Below are 26608 nucleotides of genomic sequence, written 5' to 3' on the forward strand. Positions count from 1 at the left end.
AGTTGCTAGTAGCCAAGGAGGACACGGAGGATTAAAAAAACATGATGGACTCTTCAGAAGAGGTAATTATCATCACTCGAGCTTCTGCGCGGGAAAGTCACCGGACGACACAATCTTCTGAACACAGCCATACTGAGAAATACAGAGAGAGTTGTGTGGAGCTGATAGTCTTAATTGGCTTTGTAGCAACTCATTTGGAAATGGCTTGAAACTTGAGAGGTAGTTCGTGAGTTACTAATTTACAGTAAAACGTGAATACTAAAAAATAGCTTTAATTGAGAAATTAGCCAGTAAGCCATTAAGCTTGTACTTTTAAATGTCAGTAAGTAATTGATTACTGGCTTTTTCCTACAGATGCTTCTTCCAGAAGGTAAAGGACCCAAAAAAAAGTCAATTATGGTATTTCCTCATTTTCCTCATTAATTAGCGAACTAGTTGAGTAGCTCATTTATTAGCTGCTTGCCAAATGATCCCACTTAAAATGTATTCCTCTAAACATTAGCATGCACACACACTCAAATCTGTAGCTAACGGTACAGACAACTGTGTATCAATATTCATACTACATTGTACATTCATCCTTAATGCCATTTGATATTCTACCTCAGCACCGTTGTCACTGAAGGACAGTCACACAGTAATTATATTGTGTGAGATGATTGCTTGAAAAGAGGCCATTGCTTCATTTCAATGGCTGCTCTGGTTTCCTCGAAAAGGAATAATCTGATTTTCCATGGTGTGTCGACTGGCATTAGGCTTCTCTACCTATCTCGGCAAGTGTTTTGGGGAATAGCAGATTTTTCTCACTGTGTCTCTTGTTGTTGCTTATAAATCCCAGTGTTACTTGAAGGACACTCGCCATATTAGGTTCCTGTCTAATTTTAGTCTCGGGAGGTAGAACTCATCCATTTTTCATGGTATACGTTTACCACCACTAATTCAAAGACCTCTTTCACCAAAACGAGATTTGTCTTATCATTTCCCGCTCCCATTCCAATGTTATCTGCTGCAAACAAGTTCCATGTAATGCGTTTCAACACTACATTATCGTTTAGTTTGAAGTTACAGCCGTTTGTAGGAGTGCCAGCCAAAGTTCACTGCAGCTGGGCATGAGATTATCTTCGGTTAAGCTTGTGTGAAATCTTAACAACCATATTGAAAACACCAAAATAGTCTACATACAAGGTTTTGTACTTGACCGGAGAAAATCTACACAAAATGTCACATATGATTTTCTTTTTCAGTAGATGAAGGAACTCCATGGCTACAATCAATTTCAGATTACGGCAAAGAGGCGTCACCACTTTAAAAGGTCATGTGTTAACTTACATTTTCCTTACCTCTAGATATAAAAGGGAAAAAAGGAGCCTACTGATGTTAGACGGTCTCTTGTTGTCAACATTTTTATGTTTGCCACAAAACTCAGGGGAGACATTTGTACTGTCCTAGTAGGGGCCTGTTGCAATTATATGGTGCCCACATTGATCCCAAGTATTGATTAAAGTCCGTCCTTGATTTTAAGATTCAACAGGCGCTTCTCTGGATTTCAGAGGAAATGAGAACAATGGCAATTGCTCTCATTTGAAAACAGCCAGGGACCTCATAAATAAGGCATTTTAATTGACTTTAAGAAGAGAAACATGACTTCCTACATCTTGTGTCTGTGTTGTGTTCAAGAGAACGGAAGCTTTGATAAGAGTCAATATGAACAGCTGGATTCAAATATTAGGAGAGATAAGCAGATATGATGCAACAGCCTTTTTTTAAATTAACTGTTATAGTACAGATGTTTGGATATTGAAAATAATCAACTTTAACCCATCATAGCACTAATACATAAATACAGGGAGCAACACATTTTTGTATGCAGTATCTCAGTTTACAATAACCAAAACAGTAGTTGAAGGGATAGTTCAACATTTTGGGAAATATGCTTATCTATTTCCATCCATTCAGAGTGAAGCTGGAGCCAGGAGATAGTTGGTTTAGTTTAGCATGAAGAATGAGAGAAGTGGAAAAGAGCTAGCCTGATTCTGTCCAAATGTAAATCAACACGTCATATCTTGCTTTATTTTATTTGTTATTTAACCTTTATTTACCCAGGAAAATACTCATTTAGATTAAGAATCTCTTTTACAAGAGTGTCCTGGCCAAGACAGACAGCAGCACAATTACAATTAGAGTTTCATAAAGCATACAGTATAATAATTCACAATGAAAATACATAATAAATTAGAGGATCATGAAATATCAAGACATTCAACAATGTTCGCCAGAAGTTATACAACTTGGATCAAACAGATCAATCAGTTAAAAACATTTACAGCCAGATGTGCCTGCCTTCATGTCATTTAAAATGACTTTAAAAGCATCTAGTGAGACCAACGGAGACGACGGATAAGAGTAATGAGCCCTGGGAACGAAGACAACAACTTCCTGTTTTTTTCTCATGGATATAGCGCTGTAGATAAGATGGAAGCAGACCGAGAATAGCTTTATGAATACAAATATGCCAATGATTAGGTCTACGAGTGGACAATGCAGACAAGCCAACTATTAATAATAAAATAATTAATATTTGAAGGTAATGTTCCAGACTATTTTGTTCTTTGATTCCTGAAGTCTTGCCCTGGCAAAGTAACAACAAAAAAACAACAAAAATTGCCGGTGCAACACAGATGTCTTCTTACTTAATAGTTTTATTTCTTAAGGTGCATAACAGTGACTAACGTTTCGATGTAGGGTTACATCTTCATCAGAGTCCTTGGAGAGAATGGGCAATGAAGCCCTTAATAAGAATCATCAACAGGTGTGGTTGTGCGTAAGGGGGGCGTTAGCTGCCTGAAGATACACCCATCTCAACCAAGGTGTTACACTCAATCAGTCATCAAAGGACAAATGCCCACAAACAGTCAGCGGAGACTCCAGGAAGTCACTGCTCCAGGCCAAGAAATAGTCCCACACATAATCCCCCATGAAACTACCCATTTGTGTTTATAAAAAACAAACAATTGAGATACATAAATTGTCATGAAAGTACAATCTATGATACAAACAGAAAATAATATATGCAAATTTAATTTCCGTCTTTTAAAAAAATCGGTCGAAAGGTTCAATAAGCACCTCATTTTTTTTTAAATGAGATTGTATCTTTACAGGATTAACAGACAGACACAAGAGTGGAATCAATCTTCTCATCATCATCTAAAGACAGGTAACTAGGACTACAGTTGAAATGTAGCCGTCTGGCTAACACAAGCTAATTTACAGAAATGTTGATTAATGTGCATTGTCCTAATCAAATAAATACATCTTACAATCTTTAAAATCTCACAACCTAACTCTTGGCAAGCAAGTAAATAGGCTTTTCCCCCAAAATGTCAAACTATTTCTTTAGGTTTGTCCATTTCTACATGCATTCTCTGCAATCAAAATATATTTTTAGACCTTTTTTGTCAAATCCCTCGTGCTCATTTCCTCCCATGCTTCTCTCATTCAGACAGAAACGATGATTCATCTCTGTGAGCGAGAGGCCTAGAGTCAACAATACTGTATTGCATCCGAGTGCTAATAATTAGGTGATTAACTCATGCAGTTCGAATACAAGTTTCCAATTCATTTGCTGTGCTTGGGAACATACTTTTGCTTCTATTTTCTGCACACTACCTCTGGGTCACTGCATACCTCATTTCCTCTTAAAAAATCAAATTGTTTCAACTAAAAGTAAACATTAGGTATCTCAAACTAAAGCAAGATGCCATTGACAGCTCTATAATTAACACTACCTTTTAAAAGTCATTTCTTATTAGCTGCCAGGGGGTTTGCGATCATAATATGCTCTCATTCCCAATTCTTTCCTCTTAGAACTTACACTCCTCTCATTCCCTGGAAAGTCTTCTCCACATACAAATTATGTCAGCATGGGACCTGGTATTTTCTCTGTATTCAGCTTCCCATTTCAAGGTAGTAATTTTGCCTGTTACCAATTATTAATAACAAGAATCTGATGAAAGTCTGAATACTAGCTGGATCTCTGGAGCAGCTAGTTTTTCAGACAGATGTTTGAACTCATGTGGACGTTTTGTGCCAAAGCCGCAACATGTTCTCATTTGCTTCAAATCAGTTTGTATTTAGGAAGGGGGTGAGAAGAATAAGCTGCAGCGGCATCACTTGCAACAGTTTTAAATAACTCACACCATGATTTTTGAAATCCCACAGAAGCCCTTGTTTCCCCAAAAGTCATGATTTCTATTCGCCTGAGGAACAAAATGTCTTCACTCTGCTGTCAATCATCCCATGAATAGGTTTTTGGATGAGAATCAAAATATATTTACCACAAAATACACAGAGCAGCAGTAAATATTGGCGGTGTTAATGTCAGTGTGTACTGGAAGCGTGAACTTTCTCCTCTCATTTTCCTAGAGAGCTGTTTAGTGAGCGTCATCTCTTTTTACATTAGACCCTCAGCGAGGGATTAGGCAGTCCTCACTGGCACTGAATAACATGGGAGGATTAGCACTTTCGCCTGTCACCAAATCGTTCTGACGGATTAGCAATCTCCACTGTCACTCTGGAGAATTCACTCCGGCTCCAAACGAATTCAAGTAGGTGCGACAGCCAAGGTGACATTGGAGTGAAAGGCAACGAGTCATTTTTCTCTCTCAACCCTTTCATAGTCTGGCAGCACGCTCAGCATAGACAATGATAGCGTTACGGACATTTAGTGGGAGCATGAGTATTTAGGTGGGCTTCCATACTGTTGAACAAGTGAATCAGCTACAGGTCAAGGGCCACTAATGTCAGCTGCACCAAATATATATGTAAAAGTTCACATTTAAAGTGAGAAAGGTATCTGGGTGGAAATCTAAGTTTAACAGGAAACCCAGAATCTATCCTCACTGGGGGGTTTCAACATTCTCCAAACTCACCAAAATGTCTCTCTAAAGGTCTCTCTAAATACAACTGGTTCTCAGCGTCTGATACCGACGCAAAAGGCACCCTTTAGAGTCCGTATGAGACACAATAGGCTTTCAACTCCAATGTAAAACCCTCTGCGGACGCTCAGAGCAACTGCTCGAGGGCGGCGCTGTGAGATGACATAGTATAAAGCGCGACGAAGTCTGTGGGGATAAAGAGTGGCAGAATCTGAGAAAAGGCTTGGTGGATGAATGGGTCAAACAAACACAGGACTTTCACCCAGGAGACCACTGTTGGTGTCCCATGTGAAAGCAAAACGTTAACTCATTTTAACTTTACGCAACTTTTTTATTCACAACGTTAACCACGTGTTGAAGTCTATTGGAATACCCTGCACGTTAAAAAAATTATGCTAAAGGGGTACCCAAAGCGTTAAAAAAGTGACGCCAAGGTGTCCTGACCAAGCGTCCGTCTGTGAAGTTGGAAGTGAGAATGTGTTAATGCATAAGACTGAATTATCAACTGCGTAAAGTGGGCAACTGGCTGGGGGCGCCACCCTCGGGGGACCAGACAACCCCCGCTTCACTATGTTTCAGGTAGGGCTGCACAATTAATTGCAATTTTAATCGAATGTGATTACTGATTAGGTTACCTCTTCACTGGATGTTTCTGTTTGCCTTTGTTTTCACAAAGGTTTGCATGATGTCTTTCAGAAATAACACGTTTATTTAAGTCAGTTTTCTCTACACCACAATTAAAAAAAAAAAGAAGTAATTCACAAAGACCAAAAGATCCCCCAATGTATCTGTTCTTTAGGTGAAACTGTTGCAGCAATAAAAAGCACTGACTGCAGAGTTCTACAACAAATGTGACAGAAGCCTAAGGCTCCCTGTGACTTAGACACAAGCTCTTCTCCTGTGATTTGTTTCCGCCTGAATGCGAACCTACAGAATTATTGTAACGGCATCAAATTAGTGAGTCTGAGCTTACTGGATGCTTTTGCAGGATATTAGCTGCCTTTTACACCTGCTGCTTAATTGGCTGTTTGCAAACATAACGACAAGCCAAAAACTGAACTCTTCTGGGAATGAAGCGGGTTTGGACCACTTAAATGTGCTTAAATGCACTGAAATCCCAGGATAACACATATTCACATGCATGCATAAATATTCCAAAAACATTATGTACAGTCTGATATCCACTTGAAAGCCTTGTGACTAAGGGAGAAGGAAGAATTCTACCATTGCAAAAGGACTTGAGTTCATACTGTCTGTGCTCGAAGGAATTGTGGTTTGGATAGAGCTTGGGGAATTGTATTATATGTTTGAACAGTGTTTCCCTCATGTAGTCAATCAAAACGACTGATATCCTAGCCTAAAGACCATCCAGTTGAGAAAGTAGCACATACAATTATTAAACCCGACTTCTTCTTTTTTTGGCAAAGTCAAGCCATGCTTTTTTTTCTGCAAACTCTGTCTATGAACATTCTAAATCTTACAATTTGTACCATTCAAGAAAACCAAGCATATGCCAGGAAATCATTACAAGGAAACTGAGGACCAAAGGGCCTCTGTAGCAAAGCCGGTGTCTCCCACAGGGTGGAGAACTACTGGTGGCATGCCTCCATTAGCGCCTCATCTATTTTCTATCAATGGAACACAGAGCGGCATAGTAAATAGTGGCACCTGCTCTGGCATCCAGAGACATTTCTAAGCAATAGATACTACCTTTTTCACTTATTGTTTGAAATCTGGATCTTAATACGTTTGTAATCTTGTTTCTTTTTCTTCATAGGGCCCAAGTCAGATCACTGTACGGATGATCAAGGAGAATGTTCTGTGCTGTGGCATTCTGGGTGTGCCTTTTCCTTTACAAAAAGCTTGGATTTCTTTGTCCTTTACATTAGCATTTTGAGCATTCATATTTTAAATGCAGAGATGAGGTTCCTGATCAGTCACAAGCCATGCATTTCACTGCTTGTTTCTTTCTGTCTGTCATCTTCATGACAAACCAACTGAATATAATATATATTATATAATATAAACAAATGTTTAAGAATATTCTTAAACATTTGTTTTTGTGCAGTAGATGAGCATAAGCACTTAAATTAGAAAGCTGCACAATGGAGATTAACATTGACTACGTTTACATGAACATAATATTCCGGTTATTGCCCTTAGTCCGAAAAAGACAATATTCCGACTAAGCTGTTTACATGGCTAATGAAAATGAATATTCCACTAATATTTCCGTTTACATGTAGCCGTGCAAAATACGATTTGTTGGACCGTGCGAACACAGCATCCCTCTTTCATTCCTTCAACCAGCTTCTTGAAAAGGTTGCCTTTGTTGATATCCAAGTCTTTGATAATGTTTAAAAGTAGCTGCGTTTCTCCTTCTTATCGGGTCTGCAGCTTTGCAACCTGTTGGCTGGTTGGTTTGTGTAGAGCAACCATAGCAACGCACAATGCTGACCATAAGCCGTAGAGAGGCAAGAGGCCGTAAACTGCGGTAAAACCCCCGATTGAGACGCATATTCCAAATGCGCTGTATATATGTCCAAAGAATGCCTCTAAAACCTGAATAATACCGGAATATCCCACACGTCTTAATCGGAAAATGCTATATTCGGAAAAAGGCCTTATTCGGAATATCCAACTGGAATATGCTGTTTACATGACCTGTGTCAAATTCGGAATATTGTCATATTCGGAATAATAGTGGAATATTGGTGTGCATGTAAACATACTCAGTGATTGTCCCCATTTCCATGTTGGGTGCATGAAAAAAAATACTTTACCAGTATTTTTGGAAAACCAGAAATCTAAGTCACTGCTTTTGGGATGGAAAGCGTGCAAATAACACATGAAGAGATATTGATTTTAGAGACATGAGTGGCTTTGCAAATTAAATATGGCAAACCAGTGATCGAGGTCCTATCCATGTGGGAATGCTGAGTGCACTTAGCACATGTCTTGGCAACCTGAGTGCACCCTGCTAGTTCCCTCTCCGTTAATGACCCATTAAAATAAATGGCCGGAAACATTTCAACCACTTAGATGCTCACAGAAATAGTATTCTTACTTTTAGAGAGTGATAAGCAACAACTTGCCTAATTAATTTCCTTCCAAGCTTTTGTAGCTCAACAAGCCGTGTCCTATTTGTTGTGTTTGGCTAAGGTTAGTGTGCAGATTTCTCCATTTCCAAATTAGACTCAATAGACCATAATGCAATGCAGCCACAAGATATTTTTATTTAAGTCTCAAACGAGGCTTATGTGGGGATATTTTGCTACTTAAATTCCAGTGCAAAACAAACCTAGGGGTTATTAACAGATGTGTACCCACTCCATCGTTCTCTGGGACATGTTTTCAGCCGTTCATGCTGGGTCGCCGTCTCCAAACTACAAACACATTCGGTTTGTAGTTTGGAGACGGCGACCCAGACCAGAGGGACCAGATGAACAGTTATCCACTGAGTAAGTACACTAGACAAGTTATGTTTTACATCGGTGCGATTATTTCAGATATGTTGAGCAAATTGCTTTTGATTTTAGTTTGCATCACCAGCTGTAAGTCATGACTGGTTTTCAAGATGGCGGCCGCATGTAAACATGAACGCGAATGTCTTTATAATCTATCTTTTCAATAAACTGTCTGTACACTTACAAAGTTCTCAATGCTTCGGTTAACATTTAGGGACCCTCATTATGCTACCGTTGAAGTTTGGTGATATTCTGAGCCTTTTTAGTGGTACAAAATAGCAATTTGTTTTTACTTTCCCTGTGCCCCGAATACTAGCGTTGTAAGCTAATTAGCGCTCCGTGCTAGCTTCTTTCAAGCTACAAACACATTCGATTAGCATGAAAACATGTCCCAGAGAACAATCGAGTGGGTACACATCTGTAATTAACCCCTAGGTTCATTTTGCACCGAAATTGTCCTTTAAATGCTGCGTGTACACCAACGTGTAAAACCCAGCTGAATGCTTTCATGATCATGTCCTTCTTTCTGGGAGAAGACAAAAGGCAGATAAAGAGGAACATACTTACTTTTTGAAGTAGGCAAGGCGGTTTAAAGGAAAGTGGGTACAACAAAAAGGTAAATTACAACACTGTGTCAACAACAGAAATCCCTTAATGCACTTAACAAGAGAATAATGGCATATTGTGCAACACAGAAAATGTCTGAGGGTGAAATTAGAGGCAATCCTCTCATGACAACTCTGACTTTGGGAAAATTTAAGTGTAGGAACAGAATTGTTCTTAAGTAAAATACTGCAGCAATTATTCTTCCTCTAATGAAGCCCATGGTGAGTTACAAACAAACTATGTCTCCAAACAGGCGAGAGCAAGGGCCGTTACCCACACCATCTTCTCAGTTAATTAAGTCGATGTTATCAGCATTTAGAAACTTTGAGCGCATTATTAGGTTCTGTAATCCACTCAATTTACAAATATATACCAAGGTTTTACAATTTAAATGTGTAGTCCTTAAGAAACCCAACTGTATGATACTATTGATACTATTTATTTTGCTATAGCCATTCAATGTATTTACACCCATAAGTTACCTCTCCATAGTGTACATTGTTAGCCATGGAATCTGCCATTCCTGTGCCGGATTCACATTGCACATACATGCACACAGGATTCACAGAAGATGACGCATGGTCGCTCAGCACGAATTTTGAAAGATATGAGCTGTTGAATGTGCACATAGCACATAATGACATATAATCAAGACTAAACTGACAGAAGGGCTGGACTCAGAGAAAAAGTAGCAATAACAAATCTGTCTGCTACCTTAGGCACCATGGACAGTGCCATGGATTTATCGATTCACAGTTAAGCTACTGATATCTCAGAGCCTTGGTCGGGGCCATAGATTCTAACTTGCACAAACCTCAGTTAGAAAAAGTATCAATGAGTAGAATAGACTAACAGATTCAACTAAACAACCCCTCTGCCCCTGCACTCTCTCTGCTATTAGGGGATTGGCAGGAGTATGGCAGGTAAATAAGGGGCATGCATTTTATTCATGTTCCTAACAAGGTGGATGGCATCCCCCCTCATCCTCCCTCATATCGCTTAGAGCCTGTAATTAATTACTGTTAAAAGTCTGGTTTCACCCCATATTTACGGCTGATATGAGAAAGTTACCAGGTCCATGTTTATAATGCTGTAATTACATTGTGTCTAGTTTTGCATTGCCAGACCTTCCTCCACAGCGCTGCGGAGGAAGGTCTGGCTAGTCCACACAGCATTCCTGGATAGGAGAAAAATGTGCTATGGTTTATTGGCATTTCTTTAAACCAATCACAATCGTCTTGGGAGGCGCTAAGCGCCGGATGGAGCAACGGTGCTTCTGCAAAATAGCCGCGAGAAGGAACTTGTTTTGGTGGAACATGTGCATGTAGAGAGGCAAGCTTTGTAATTAAAATGGCTGTCGAGTGTCTGATGAGAATTTTACTCAAAAATAAAAACAATAAACATAATTTGATTTTCGGTTGTAGCTCGGAGAATGTTTCCTGAATCGACTGGAGTTTAGAATGCCAACACAAAGAGAGTGGAAGATGAGGCACATCCGGCGGAACCTCCGGCAGGCACCAGAACTATCCCGTAAATTAAACGTCGGATTTAGACTAAAATGTGTCAAACTACAAAAAAAATAGCATCCTAATAACACCTTTACAACTGACGTTACACTGGAATTGATTTTTCTTCACTAAAACGTAGAAAAACAAAACATTGCCACATAGATCCTCTTCTAAAGCAAGTATTTTAAAAACAAGAGGATGGAGAGGTCACAGTATTGTTTTACAGAAAGGTGCATTCAAAATTACCAAGTGACATTTGCCTGTTTGACACAAGTAGCACCTTGATGTTTGCAGTCTCTATCTCTCATTTTCTTGAAGCATGAGCTGTCTATTTCTGTGAGAGCGTGATGCTGGCCCACTAACAGTATGCGAAATAAGGGACAGTCTTATTCTGCAGTGGATCCATTTCCAACACTGCTATGTTAATTAATCCCCAAAGCAGCTGACAAAAACAGCAAGATGGACTGCTTGCACATTTTTGCAAGATTAGCGAAATGCAACACATTCAGGATGTTCTCTCGTCAAACTGACACTGTCCCAACAGCAGCTCTCTGTTCGCTTACCCACTCCAAAGTGTGACATTGAGATTACTCGGCAATATTTGTTCCTGCAAAATCTGGCTCTCGCCAAACACTTGCTGCTTTTAGTGCAGGTTTCTACAGTCAGAAGCTTTAATTCATTTCAGTGTGTTTGCCAGCTGGATTGCAAGAATCTTACAGCATTACAGCAAATGCACTTGTTTTGGCAAACAAGCATACAAATTACTTAATTTGGCACATAGCTTGCCATAATGCTGCACACAGCAAGATGCTTGTGTAGAAACTCAGCCATCTTATCAGTCTGAATTGCAATGTGGATTTACAACATCCCATTTGCAAAGCTCAGATTCTTCCTATTTACGCTAATATTCTGTTGGTGAATGTTTACAGGTGTCAGATTTTTCATAAAATATAATCTTTTATTTTTACATTAATTACGTTACATTTTTTTTGTTCAGTTTCAAACAGGTTTCATTTTGGGTGTGAAAAGAAACGTTTGGATTTAGTTCACTTTTATTTAGCTATTTATTTAGTTCAGTGACAGAATCATACGTTCAACTTTAGAATCATTACTTAATGTTTTCAGACGTTGTTTTGCAGTCTGTGATAAAATTGATTCTCTTTTCTACCCAGGGCACATTTCTGCTTAAGTTTTTCAAGTACAAAAGATAGTTTTAGTCAATGTTTGTGAAAATGTTTTTACGTCAATTTGTTTACTTTAACACCCCCTGAAAATGTTTTTTTTTTGCTGACTTCGAGTGGTTTAATTTCTCTCCTAGCTGCAGTGATGTAGAAGTGTATAAGTACTAGAGTTTAGATTCTCGGCCCGAGCCCGAGCCCGAGCACGACCCGAGCCCTTGATCAATCATTTGTGGTTTTTTTAATCATTACTTTACAAGCCTAATTGGGTGGGGAGAAAGCTATGCCATAATCCGAAATATTATCTATATAGGCTATATTTAGGCCAAAGTAACAAATGTGTCCAAAAAGTTACACAAGTTGGACTACAGTTACAAAATGTAACACGTGTCATGCGCGGAGTCTCCTCTCGCACACATCACACCGGGGCTGCTGGGCTGTATGGTGGAGCTTAAGTGCAACATGGAGCTTGAGGATGTAAAGAAAAAACAGGAGAATTACCTTTGAGCAAGTTTGGAGGAAAGTCCGAGGTATGGAACCATTTTAAACAAGTCGTGGGCAGTGACAACGTATGTGTCGGCTTTGTCGAGTGCATTAGGCTAAGTGCGGCACGCTGCTCGCCTATGACAGCAAATAAAACGGGGACTTGGATGATGAACAGACACATGAAGCAGGCTCGCTGTGGCAGAAAAGATGATAGTCAGCCTTCAACGTCCTCTTTTATTACTTCTCCAAGCATGAGGGCGAAGCAAGCCCTCACAGAGAAATGCGTTGAGTTCAAACAACTCTGAATTGTAGTTGAGAACGTCAGTTATAACGGCCCACGTATTAAAAAAGTGTCGGGTTGAAATCGGGCTCTGGCTCATAATTCCAGTTAATGTGTCGGGCCGGACCGGTCTCGGACACAACGTGCACAGGCTCGGGTAGGGTCAGGCTTGATTTTTTTGGGCCAGATCTAAGCTCTAATAAGACCATGACATCACTGCTATGTGGCACAGGTGCAACAAAGCCCACTTCTGACCACACCTACAGTAGTCTCGCATTGCCAGACCTTCCTCCACAGCGCTGTGGAGGTTTTTATTTTCATTGTTTTTAAAATGGCAATGTTACCAAATCTACTCAGGTCTGAACAAATCTAAAAAACAAAAACTATTCTGCCTTTACTTTTACATCTGTAGTCAGATGACAGAACAAACTGTGTGGAATACCTTAAACTTCCATGAAGTTCATAAATATCTTAACCTCATGTTCATTTTAAACATGACTTATTATTAGTAATGCAAAGTTTGCTGACATTTAAGTTTACAACAAGCTCTTGTCTTTCACAAACCGAGGCTGATCGCGGGCCATGATTGACCCCCGGCCCGGACTTTGGACATGCCTGCTTTAAATCAATCACAATCGTCTTGGGTGGCGCAAAGCGCCATACGGAGCAACGGTGCCGCTGCGAAATAGCCTCGGGAAGGAACTTGTTTTGGTGGAACGTGTACGTTCAAAAGTTGTTTTAGTCGTGCAACAGAAAACTTTGATTGGACAGATAGTCTAGCTAGCCTGCAGAGATCTGAGGAGCAGTTAACCATAGTTCTCATAAATTAACCAGAGTTTAAAATCCCAACACAAGAGAAGCCCAAGGCAACGGATATCTGGCCTAAATGAGTGAAATCCGGCAGAATTTCCGTCGGCAACGGAGCAATCCCGGAAGTGGAACGTCGTGGATATAGACTACACCTACAGTAACAGAACTTTGATGGGTCACTTCACCCAAATATTCTCCCCAAAAAACACTTGTAGTCTCTAACCATGGCTTGGCTCCAGTCTCAGTTTTATTTGCTGAGGTTTTGAGATGTCTGCTGCTGAGATTTGACATTGCAATACAGGGGAGCCGAATGGAAATTGAATGAAATTACTTCTACTGCTCCTTTGTCATCCTCCTCTCTGCCTGTCTCACACTAGAAATACTTAGAAAATTCCTGTGGCTGTCTGTAGAATCTTCGATGTATTCAGACAAACAACCCATATCAGTGCAAACCTTTTCTGCAACCAAAGTTCCAGTCAAAACCCTTTTACTGCATGGACATGTGAAACACTTTAGAGGATATTACAGGTCACACTAACTGGGAGAAACATTGGGAAACACTACACAAAATACTTCCCTCATGCTGTCTCAATGGAGAAAGTCACAATCAGTGAGTCACAATCTAACGACATAATTCCATAAAACTTCCCAATTTAAATTAATGTAACTCTTAGGCCACCTATTCTTTTCCAGAGGGAATTAAAACAATGCCAGATGCCAAGGACAATTTTTTTGCTGCTGCTTGCCTGGAGTCATTTGCACATGTGGTGCATGCACATTTCAACAGTGAAGATACAACCAGTCAGCACTAAAGATCATTTAGTGTATCTAAGCACCACACTTATTATTCTATCCAATAATATATATAATACCACTAATACAAATAACTTGTAGAGGAATTTTGTATAGGTTTCACACCTGTTTGTAACCTCTATCTACGCACATAACTAAAAAATTAACATACTCAAACATATATATTAAAATCAAAAACCAAACTAAAACAGAAATCTATAAATTACAGTTACCCTGATTGAGAGGCAGCTCTGCACACTACCTCTGGGTCAGATGCTCAGTGTGGCAGCAGCACACAAGGACGCAGCTATTGCAGGGCATGTGGTGCTGATGCTGTCATCCTAAAAAAGTCACTGACGCTGTGGCTTTGGCCGGCAACCAGCCACATGGCCCCACGGCAAGGAGTGTGTTCTCAGACAGAGGATCAGCCAGAGAGCTGGCATCCACACAACCGGACAGCTGAGAGGCCACGGGCTCCACAACTGGAAACACGCAGGCCCTGGCGCTACACTGTTGGTTTAATGGCCTTTGTGTTCTTTGAAGTGCTTTATAATGACGAGGAGGTGAGTGCATTAAGGCTACAGCTCGCTGGGCCAATCGTATTGACAGGGTGGTTACTAAAAGTATAGCAGGTGTTCCCTGGGAGCGCTGCTCTGTTCCCTGTCTAAGCAAACAACCTGTTTGTATCTGCACTCGCTGTTTTTATTTGTGCTATTACTGAGCACTCCAGCATAGCCATCCTGCTTCCTGTCACAGAGGTGAATAAAACCATATTGACCATCCTAGATTGGAACAATATTTGTTTTGAAATGTGCAACAGCGGGCCGTCTCTTTCCCTCTATCATAACAGGCAATCAACAGTTGTTTTTATTACCGCGCATATGATGTCAGGAAATCAGTATGATTTGTGTTTGTCTATCACCTGGTGTCATTTATTATACTGTGGTTGGTATAGCAAGCCTAACAGTATCTATTTATACTGGCGTTTTTTTTTTTTTCTAGTAATAAAAATGTTATGCTGCATGATGTTACCTTATCTTTACTTCACAAGGCAATGAAATATATATATTTATATACATAAATATAGCGTGTCATTTGTCTTCATTGCTGCTGCAAACTAATCAGAATCCAACACACCAATAAGTCAAAACATCTCATTCAGCTCACGCTCCTTAATCCGCTACTACCGCTCTCACTTTCAATTCCTGTATCAGATTTACTTTATTGTATGCTGTGCCATTCGTGCACTTTAAATGACATTTCAAAATGCCTCCCTGTTGACTTTTGGCATCATTTCCACTCTATTATCCAATTCAGTAAGGTCTTTATAACCTCCCCTTGCACATTTTGGTCTCCTTCTGTTTTAGTTTCATAAACCCCTCTGGGCTCACATTTCTATCACCTGCACAATGTGTAATCTATTACCCTCTATCATTTTTTTTACTGTATATGTGACTACAGTAAATTTGCTGTTGCAGAGATGGAGGGAGGCAGCGGGAGAGAGGTCAGGGGAGCTAATGATAGAATGTGGGCCAGATGCAGGCAGAACTCCGGGAGATCCAAAGTTACAGGCCTCACTGTTGAAATTAATAAATACCAAAATGGAAAGAGATGAGGATGAGGGCCGAGGGCCAGCAGGTACTCTGACATTCAGATATCAAATTTGCCTCTTGGCTTATGTCACATTTAATTCCTCACCTCTCCAATTTGTTTCCACAATAGTCTGTCTACTGCTAAACCGACTGAAACAGAATATAAAGTCATCTTTTTCTGACATTATAAAAAGTTTGACTTTTTGCCACAAAATATGTCTGTAAGGCTATGTTTAGTATGTTTAAGTAGAGAACTGATCCTTCATTTTACTTGCGACGAGCGTTGTATGGAACAATCCATGTTATTTTTGGGCAATTTGCTTAAAAGAAACCCAATTTCTGAAGTGGAAACTTTCAAAACGGGTCAAATTTGACCCGAGGACAACATGAGGCTTAAGAAAATGCCAAAATCAATGAAATACCACAGGCGACAGAGTGCTGTGGTTTGAGAGAGAGAGAGAGAGAGAGAGAGAGAGAGAGAGAGAGAGAGAGAGAGAGAGAGAGAGAGGAGAAGAGAAGATGGACTTTGTCATGCAATGTTTCTGTAAAGTATTAATAATTTACTCAGAATGCTGCTTTGTCACTTTTTGACCTGCCAGCATGAACCCCTGATATTATCTAGTAAGCTACCCAAACCTGCCCGACCTGCCCGGTTGTCAAGTCGATCTGCACATCACTGGTAGTGGAGTGCTTCTCAGTAGCAGTGTTGCATTGATTTTTGTAAAAATGTGTGTAAACACAGCCACCAAGATAACTGGCTAACAACATAATCTAGCTTTGAGATGTCCTTGTGATTCTTCATAGTAAAAATGATTGGAAGATGAATATAGCTTATTGGAGAATGCAATAGGGCACTTTGACTACAATTGTCCTCTCCACTTCCCCAGTCATTAATTTGATATTGCATGCAAGCATAAAGAGATCCTCAAGTTTAAATGAACAAGGAGGTTACTATTAAAGATGGCTCTGAATTAGTCATCGAATCAATTTCTGTATATGTGCTGTATAATATCTTCAAATCTAATCTGGGGCCAACCACTTCCTCTTGGTGCAATTACAAAATGTACCCATCATTTTGCTCATGCTAGTATCAAACCACCTATTGCCAGAATTCAGGAAAGGACATTAAAAACATTCAAATGTTTCTGGGGGAGGACCCCTACACCTGTGCTTCCTATGTCCTAATGAGACAGAACTATAGGGGGGTTTATAAAAAACAAGGCTTTCTTTTAAGGTTGTGAAAAGATGAAATTGTTTGGATATTCAGTTTATTAGCCACCCAAGAGAACCATATACTGCATGCTAAAACTCGTCGTTAGCTAACGATGACACAACTTGCATTAATTAAAAAGCTCAGAAAATGTCATTCAGAGGGGAGAAAAATATCTTACTTAACTACACTATCGAGTTAATGAATGTACTGCTTAAAAAAGGGCACCCAGCTCCTTTTACCGACAGTGCTCTTAACTAATCTAAAAATAGGCTTCTGAGAAACAGCTAACGTCAACCTCCCTATGAGTATGTGATGATGCCAGGAGAAGGGAAGCCCATACAAACCTGAGAACTCTATTGTGCTGAAAGCTTTTTTCCCCCCTCCAGAGGCCCGCCTGTTGCTTTGATCACTTATTACTGAATGGGAAGGATGTGTGCCATTATGTGCTCTTGACATTGCTGAGGGCTGAGCATTTTTATATATAGCAGCAAGAGTAACAGACACTTATAAACATTTTGACTTTTAGCACTTTAAATGGGTTTTCAGACAGGAGCGGTTTCCTCTAGTATGTAATGTGCTACGAAGTAGAATGAAGATCGCCTTGCATTAAGGAAACAAATAACTTTATTAGTTATTATTGCAATCTGTAATTGCAGTTGGTCAAGTCTGTAAAGAGCAGTATGAATTATATAACTAACTAATATCAATCTCTAAATCACAGTTATCACAGTTCATTTCATAATACACACTGATCTTTTAAGGTCATACAACCTTTTTTTTACATTCAAGTGACCTCACTGCAGCACACATTCTAATAGCCCAGTTTTTCCTGAAAAAATGATGTTCATAAATTGACTGTAAACAACAGGGTTGATGTTTTACAAGCTTTTTTAGAAAATGAAACCAGACGGACAATGAACTGTAAAAATGACCTCAGGTTCTTGAGGGTTAAACTGCTACATGTACAGTGGTGAAATGTAACTAAGTACATTTAGTCAAGTACTGTACTTAAGTACAATTTTGAGTATGTCCATGTTGTGCTACTTTCTACTTCTACTCCACTACATCTCAGATATCATCTCGGTAAATATTGTACTTTTTACTTTTTTGCACACAAAACATTTGAAGTCAAAGTCATTTAGATTGACACTGGCATCTCCTTAACTGTTTTAGTAATTTTTCATGCAAAAACATTTAATGTGCCAATGTAAAGATTTGCTGCTTTTCCTTTGAATTATTTCAATCCTTTTTTTTTTTTTTAGGTTTTCTTTGATAACCTCAGTAACTAGTTACAGATTGTGATTATTAATATGAGATATACATCAATTATTAAATGATGATACATTGTTATATGTTAAGCTATCCAGCAGTAAATAAAGTGTGAGCTCCACCTTTACCAGCTACAACATTAAACACAATTATAATCCAGGAATATAATATACATTATTCTGCATAATGAGAACTTTTATTTTTGGTACTTTTAGTATTTTAAAGGTACTCTAAGCGATGTTGGGTGACGTTACTTCTTGTTGACGTTCAAAGCAATTTCAAATAAAAAATAAAAATGAGCTTGCCCCTCCCTTCTCCTCATCCCCCCCCCTATTTTTATATAGTTTTTATTAATGCCTCTGCCCTGGTCCGATTTTTCCCTTGAAGTCACAAATGATTTACGGCAGGCAGACGGCTCTACAGAACACACATTCTGACGGGTCACAGATTTTGCCGTAACACCGGAAAAGCCTGTGTTATTGTATCCAGCCAGGTAAAAGGGTAGCAGGGGATTTCTTTATATAGCCCTTATTGTATTTTATTTTTATTTTAGAAGTTATCTGTTGTTGTTGTTATGGCTGATACTGGGGCAGGGCCATCACAGATAGAAGGAAATGAAATGAAGAACCACTAAACTAACACTTTGCACGGTCGGGCTTTCAACAGATGGAGACAATTACGGGATGGTAAATGATTAAAAAACATCCCCAAATTGGCCTTCAGGTATGTAATATGTCTATTTCATTCAAAAAATAACTTTACAATGCTCGATGTGGTTGTACGTCAGTAGCCGACATTAAATTACGTCCCCCTTCCATTTAGCGCGGACGTTTTATTCCTTTTAGTCCGTGTTTGTGTTGGCCTTCTATTTTCTTTTCCCTTGTCACCCTGTACTTGTGTAAAGCGTCCTCGGGTTTCATGAAATGCACTGTATTAATCTAAGTTATTACTAAGTTGGGTGCTACAACAATTTCTTAATGCTTTGGCTCGTGACACAGTGACAGTGATACCTGGTTTAGCTCACGATACGTCCAAAAGTAGGCTAAGTTACCGTATGAAATGCAACAATGCATCTGTAACGTACTCTCTTATTGTAAATGAATGATTTTCTGTCTGAGCAAAACATTCATCGCGACTATAGGACCTCCCCGTTACGCTAACTCAGTAATCTACAGTGGGCAATACAGCACCGTAAAGAAAAGATCGTTACGACAGCAGGTGTGGTAAAAACACTAACACTTTTGTCCTAAGCGGCCGCTAGAATCAACACAAACTGAAAGTTACACAACCACTTTAAGTAAAATTGTACTTCTACTTGTAACTGAGTATTTCTACACGGTACTTCTTCCACCCTCTATCAGCAAAATATCATACCATCTGTACATCAACCAGCTCCACCCCTGATCACTGTTCATGTTCAGCTTCCTGCATGTGTGTCTGTGTAAGTGGAATTATATATATGTGTGTGTATACAGTAGGTTGACACCAATTAAGTATATTGATTTTACTGATAAATGACCACGATACTACAGGCTATCATTAAGAATAAGCTTCTAACTGTTGTCTACAGCAATGGATATGATGCAGTTTGATGGATTACGCATTTATTTTGAAATGGATCAATACTACGCTGGTTGCCTGTGTGAGGACCGTGACCTGCATTGATTTTAATGTAACATGTCAGCAGGATTACGAAGAGAACTATGAATATGGTATTATTGTTATGCTTATTATTATGGCAATGGGTATATCTGTTATTATGATTAGTGTCGTGTTTATTAATATAATTATGACTATGCATATGACTATGAATTTAGTGGAGGATTATAATTATTTGAAAGGTTTTTTTTGGTCTTTGTCCTTTGTATCTCTAGGAAATTCACGTGTCTCTCATTCCCAGCAATGTCCTCATTCACATTCACGCATTCATATTTGATGTAGAATATCTGCAGAAAATAATAGCTGTTGGCAACTTTGAGATGATTTTTGCTCCGCCGTTGAAAACACCCATGTGAGTTGAGCCCTTGTGTGTATTTATGTTTGAGAGAAAGAGTAACAGAGCGTGCGGTGCAGGAGGAGGTGCATCATACCTGAGTGAAAAATAGGCTCTGTGAGTGTTGGAGCATAATTCTGCTCTTGTGAATTTCCCACGCATAACTGTTACATTGTAATCATGCACTGGAGAGGGGGGGGGAGGGAGGTTGAGTTTGTTGAAACTGACGCCTACAGAAACCTGCATCTGCAATGCTAATCACACTCCAGCAAAGGGCCCCACAGACAAGCCTCATCTTTTCCTGTGAAACTAAACAAAAAATGTGTCTCCAATAACAACCAAGCACTCCATAGCTCGCCGCACGGCTAATGTTTTGCAGGGCTACATCTGGAGAGAGACCTTCACTGCCCTGTTACTTTGGCCAAATCTGTATTCAGAACAAGAGTACGGAGATTAAAAGGAGTCAGCCTACAGTACTGTCTGCTACACTGGGTATCATATTTATCCCCCGATGATGCATGTATGTTTCTATTTTTTTTTGCTGCTCTGTGATGTTAGTTGAGTATGTGCCAATGTTCTCAGTGCTTTTATATTAATGCAGACATCTGTGAATCTCTTTGTCTGCCACCTCCTTTACATAACCTAGGTTAAACCTCAATGTATTCACAAACGTTGCAAGATTCATAGACTTTTCTTGTTTTTATGGAGAGTTGTCTTTTAGCTTTTTAGCCATTTTGGCAGAGCACCTCTGCCTATTTTGAGAATACGCTCAGAAAGCTCTTAACGTCACATAAAAAGCAGTTGCAGTTCAGGAGTGGTTCCATACCTGCAATTTGAAGCACTTGATCACGTCTTTGTAATTCAGCATTTGGATGATTTTCATTTTGCAGCTTTTGATTAAGAAATCATGAGCTACATAAAAGTCCTCCATAGCTTTTATCTTCAATATTTTTTAATCTTGTCAGGGAAAATCCTTATACAACATGGGGCCAAAAGAGAAAGGCTTTCTGTGCTGACTCGTAGCCTACACACAATAAACATGGCGGTTCCTTTGCTGTTTTGAGAGCTGATGACCCGAAGGCCTTTTGTTACCAAAGTCTATAAAGAAACTAGGGCTGCACAATATTAGGAAAATATCTAATTGTGATTATTTTGACTGATATTGCGATTGCGATATGATTCACGATATTGGAGGGAATTATCGTTTTTGTATCATTATTCTCATTTTTCATTGAAAATTATTAACATTGAAAGAAATGAAAATGATTATAGTGTGATTTTTGCGAGGATCTGTACCAAACAATGCTTTTTTTTCTTTAGTCTGTAGGATACGATTTGTAGGCAGGGACATCTCTGCAGCACCACAATACTTCATTCAGAATGGTTTGACACATATTTTGCCATTAACAAATATGCAATTTGGATATTGCACTAGTCCAAATTGCGATTTCCATATAATTGCGATTAATTGTGCAGCCCTAAAAGAAACCTCCAGAAAAGGACTTGAATTAATGATATACTCCCAAGGACTGTGACTGCATTTGAATACAATACGCTATTAAGCACAAAGAAGTGCATTGTCTACACGTTACTGGAAGCCTAGAAGAAAAACATGGCTGTTGTCCACTAACAATCACCTTGCTCTTGTTTTTCTGTAAAGACTAAACTGGAGTTTCTACATGTTTCCGTACTACAAATGAGATATTCTTTACAACACTGCAGATCACTTTGAAGCACATAGCTGTGTTGCAGACAGTTGAATGTGTCATCCAAACAGCTACCTGTTTTCAGGTAATCTCAGTACACTATTTAAATAAAGTGTAAAGATGAGACTTCAAACTTGCTCGGCCTTAGTACTCCATTACATTCTACCATATCATTACATTAGTAATGCAATTAAAAAACGTGACACATTTTTGGTTGAGTGCTGATTTATAGTATGGCATGTTCACGTGCTGGTGGGAAGCTCCAACATCTGGGATATATGAGGCGGCTGCTGAACAGCATTTTATTTGTTAGGAAAAATAAACCCAAAAGATAATTATTAAAGCAATTAAAGAGTGTGTGTGTGTGTGCGTGCGTGTGAATTAGCCAAGTCCTTGCATTAATAATGGCGCTATTCAACAGCCAGCTGTTCTTCTATTGTGCTTATAATAGTTTTTTTGCAATACAATAACTTAAATGTGTGCACTAATAGCAGAATAGGGGTGTAAGAGCCACAAATAAGAAAATACACGCAGCTCAAATTTGTCTGAATACAAATCATTTTTCTCTCTAATTTAGCTCATTCATGCCATTCTTACTTTAGCAAGCACAATGAAACAGACGGACAGCTGATCATTAACTATTACTAAAATGATGCACTTAAACACAGTGGACTCCTCCTTTGTAGGCCTCAGCGATATGTCAGTGCAATACACCTTGCATTTCTCAGCCTTCAAAACTTCCATTATGTTACCTTATCCTGTATTCATATCATATGAGAAGGACACATTTTAAATAGTCTTGTTATGTATAAAATTCATGCGGCTATGAACTTTTCAAATCCACTAAGGCATAATATGTTTAACGTCTGTGCAAGTAGTAGACATACACATCAAACATCTGGATCTCTAGGTGACACTTGTTGCTGCAACATTTGGCATCTGTCCTTTTACAATAACACACATATTAAGGATATATATTACATGATCAATTTAAAAAATGTTGTGTTCATGCCTAAATTCTTACATTTGATTAAGATTTCCTTGGATTTTGGATGCTACAGAAATGCTGGTTGCAGTTTGCTGTGGGTGTGTCATGTGGATGTGGCCAGAAGTGAGCTGTATTGTGGCTATTGAGTTGAAGCTAATAGCCACACATCATGTAGGTCCTAATAATACGAATAAGGCAATCAGTAAACAGAGCTAAACATTGAGCAGATAAAGTCTAAATGCTGGCATTGCTTCTTCACATTGCTGGCTTGAGGGAAATAAAAGTGCCAAGAAGCAACCAGCTGGTTGGTGTGCAGCAACATGGATGGGATGTTAACTCATTAGTTTGCCCACCAAGATAGGAGTGATAAATGCAGGGGTTTGAAATTGACCAGTGAGGCTGTGGAGTTCAAGATGTTGGTCATGGTTAGTATGACTTACCAATGACAAAAGGAAGTGTTAAAAAACAAGTGCAAACAAAGTCGACAGGAAATGATCAACGACTTTCAAACACTTTCATGCACTTGATGAAAATGAAGAGCCTCCAAGATGACACAAGCACAGCCTTGACAAGCCCTGACAGTTACTTCCAAATGAACAGAGGAGGTGCCGTGAGGAAAGGAAAGGAGGTCCGTGAGGAGAGCACAGAACAGAAAAAGAGAAAAACAAAAGGGGGTGGAAGACAATGCCACCTTCCCCTCTTCCCTCTATTATCTCCTTCCCCATCCCCCTCTCACCCTTAACGAGGGATAGTTTTCTCCTCGCCTCTCATCTCTCTCCTCCCCTCCTTTCCTCATCGTCTCCAGGGACCAAACACACCCCTGACATGTTGCCATGGAAACGCCTCACACACAGACACACACAGACACACACACACACACACACACACACACACACACACACACACAATCTCTCAGACCCTCTCTCTCTCTCGCTCTCTCTCTTAGCGGTAACGCCTGTATTCTCTCTCTCCTCTTTTAGCATCCCTCTTGCTCGGAGACAACAGGCGCGGCACTTGTCGAAAAAAAAAAAAACCCTGACGTACGCCGGAGTCCCTGCGCCTGAATCCATTTGTCACGAGAAAAAGTTATAAAAACCTTCTTTGATATTCTGGATTGATGGTCACAAGATGTTGTTTGGTCAGTGTGATAAATTATTTGACACGGCTCACCAAACTGTTGTTCCTGAACGCCTCTTTTTTAAAATAGTGGCTTACAAATGCATTTGTGGCAATTTCCCCTGAACTTTGCTCTCCATTAGGAAGATAGGAACAAGAAGATTTTGTAGTAGCTGAGTCCCTTGGCTGGACCATAACTCATTTATAATGTAGTCCTATTTCTCATACTTAAGGTCAGGATCGAAGTGTGTAAAGTGATTTTTTTTTTTTTTTTTTGTTGCAAGCACTCATCCGCATGAAAGGATGTATCTACACTATATCTCACCCCCGCAGGCTTTTAGAGATCCTGGTCCACTCTGGGGGGGGTACAAAAAAAAGGACTGTGTTGCTGTGCTGCAGGGCCACTTTGACTCACAGCAGAGCACCCGCCGCCAACTTCATACAGTACATGTGTCATCCCCGCTGTGCACCTCGGGGAGGGTTTTTATCCACCTTGTGAAGTGTGTTGGTGTCTTCATGTCGTCCAAGGCACAGATGCAATCTCTATGCTGCATCAATCTTCAGTGAAAAAAGAAAAAAAAAAAAAACTACACTCACATCCACAGGCGTCACCAAACCATTCTCCCAGGGCAAATTTGACACATTTAGAAAAAAATCACTTAATTGATTTCCTTTTCATAACACAAAGCTGTGGGGAGGGAAGTGTCGTCATCCACCCAAAACTCACACAGTGAATGCACCACATTTTCTTCCCTCAACACCTACATCACTCCCAAACTGAGGCAGAGCTTTTTTTTTTTTTATCTTCATTCCCATTCATCACAGACGTCATGGGGAGTTCATCATTTCTCTATTTTATTTATTTAGTTATTTATTTATTCATGTATTGAATTAGGCTACTTGCATCCTGTCCAAATCCTCGCACCTCGCACCAAGATAGGGACTACGCCTATTAGTCTGCTGATGAAACCAAGTGTCAATATCTTTTCTTTTTTTTTTTAACCTGCGAGTTAACGTTGACACGTGCAATGAATGATTTTCATTCATCTTGGCAACAGCTTGAAACCAACAGGAGCTCTAAACTGTGAGTGTGAAAGCTGCTCAGTGCTCATGTTGAAGTGTCGTGAGTCTTACCTTTTACCTGCTCTTCCACATGCCAAAATCCACCTTCACGTTTTACATCACTGAGTGGGGAGTCCGAGGCACGCACCCTGACTGACACGCTCACACACTTGCACAGACTGTGAATGCAGTCCTCTCACTGAGTTGGTTTTCTTCCACTCTGTCTTCCATGAAAAACTACCACCTTTATAAAAAAAAAACTGTTTTTTTCTTTCTTAATTTTTCCACAAAAAAAAAAGATTTGGTTTTCTCTCCGGTAACAGGGCAGCTCATCCTTCCTGGCAGCGGCTCCAGGTTTAACGAGGCATCGGCACAGCGCTGGATGACGGCGGGGAGAGAGAGAGAGAGAGAGAGAGAGAGAGAGAGAGAGAGAGAGAGAGAGAGAGAGAGAGAGAGAGAGAGAGAGGCAGAGAGAGAGAGAGAGAGAGAGAGAGAGAGAGAGAGAGAGAGAGAGAGAGAGAGAGAGAGAGAGAGAGAGAGAGAGAGAGAGAGAGAGAGAGAGAGAGAGAGGCAGAGAGAGAGAGAGAGAGAGAGAGAGAGAGAGAGAGAGAGAGAGAGAGAGAGAGCAGAGAGAGACGGGGAGAGAGAGAGAGAGAGAGAGAGAGATGCGTTAAGCCAGCAGCTGCATCCACAGCGAGGCTGACGTGCTTGCCTTCAGAGTAAAAGCCTAAAATAGACTAGGCTATAACTTAGCCCCCCAATATAAAATAAATAAATAACGAAAGAAAAGGTGGCTGACGTCACATGTATGCACTGCAAATGTTAGCATAGACTTGGATCACCGACAAAAAAAAAAACCTGCAGGACACTCATTATCCAGAGATCCTTAATTGTGGTTGCAAGACTGCTGCTCCTGATGCTGTGGTATGGAGGAGTGAATGAATAAAAAAAAAAATGAAGAAATAAATACATTGAGAAAATAAAAGATGTCATGGTATGCGTCTCATAAGGCGTTGTTTTTGCTCAACAGCAATGACGGACTGGGATCAAAACGACCCTGGCATTTGCAACACACCGTGCCCTATTTTTGTCAATAACCTAGCTTGGAAATTAGTAACTCTGCTTTCCGAGTGTATCTTTCCACGCACTTTGCCGCAATACAATCTTGAATATTTGTGGCTGCATGCATAAAATAACATCAAAATTAACCAAAGACAAATTATCAGTAGTGGCCCTTCTGGCATTTGCCCAAATTCCAGATGGTCAGTCCGTCACTGCTCAACAGTTTTCTTTCAGCAGGATGTTCCTTCTTTTTTTTAATAATATTCAGTTTAAAAGCGTGCTTAAATGATTCCAACCCAATACATGAATGTAACTATTTTCATATAAACCTTTTATGATCAAATGTAGCCAGTATCACTGCTCCATTGGCATGCAACAAATACTTACAGATCGTCTTATAACAAATCCGGGACAATTTTTTTGTTTCGGAACAGAGCAAAGTTCAGTGCGATTTTAAAGTGACAATACAAGACAGAATTAAATTCCCACTGACTACCGCTTTGAAGCTTCAAGTTTTTTTTTGGAGCCAGAAGTGACCATATTAGG

Source organism: Sander vitreus, chromosome 20 (assembly GCF_031162955.1).
Source record: "Sander vitreus isolate 19-12246 chromosome 20, sanVit1, whole genome shotgun sequence".
NCBI lineage: Eukaryota > Metazoa > Chordata > Actinopteri > Perciformes > Percidae > Sander > Sander vitreus.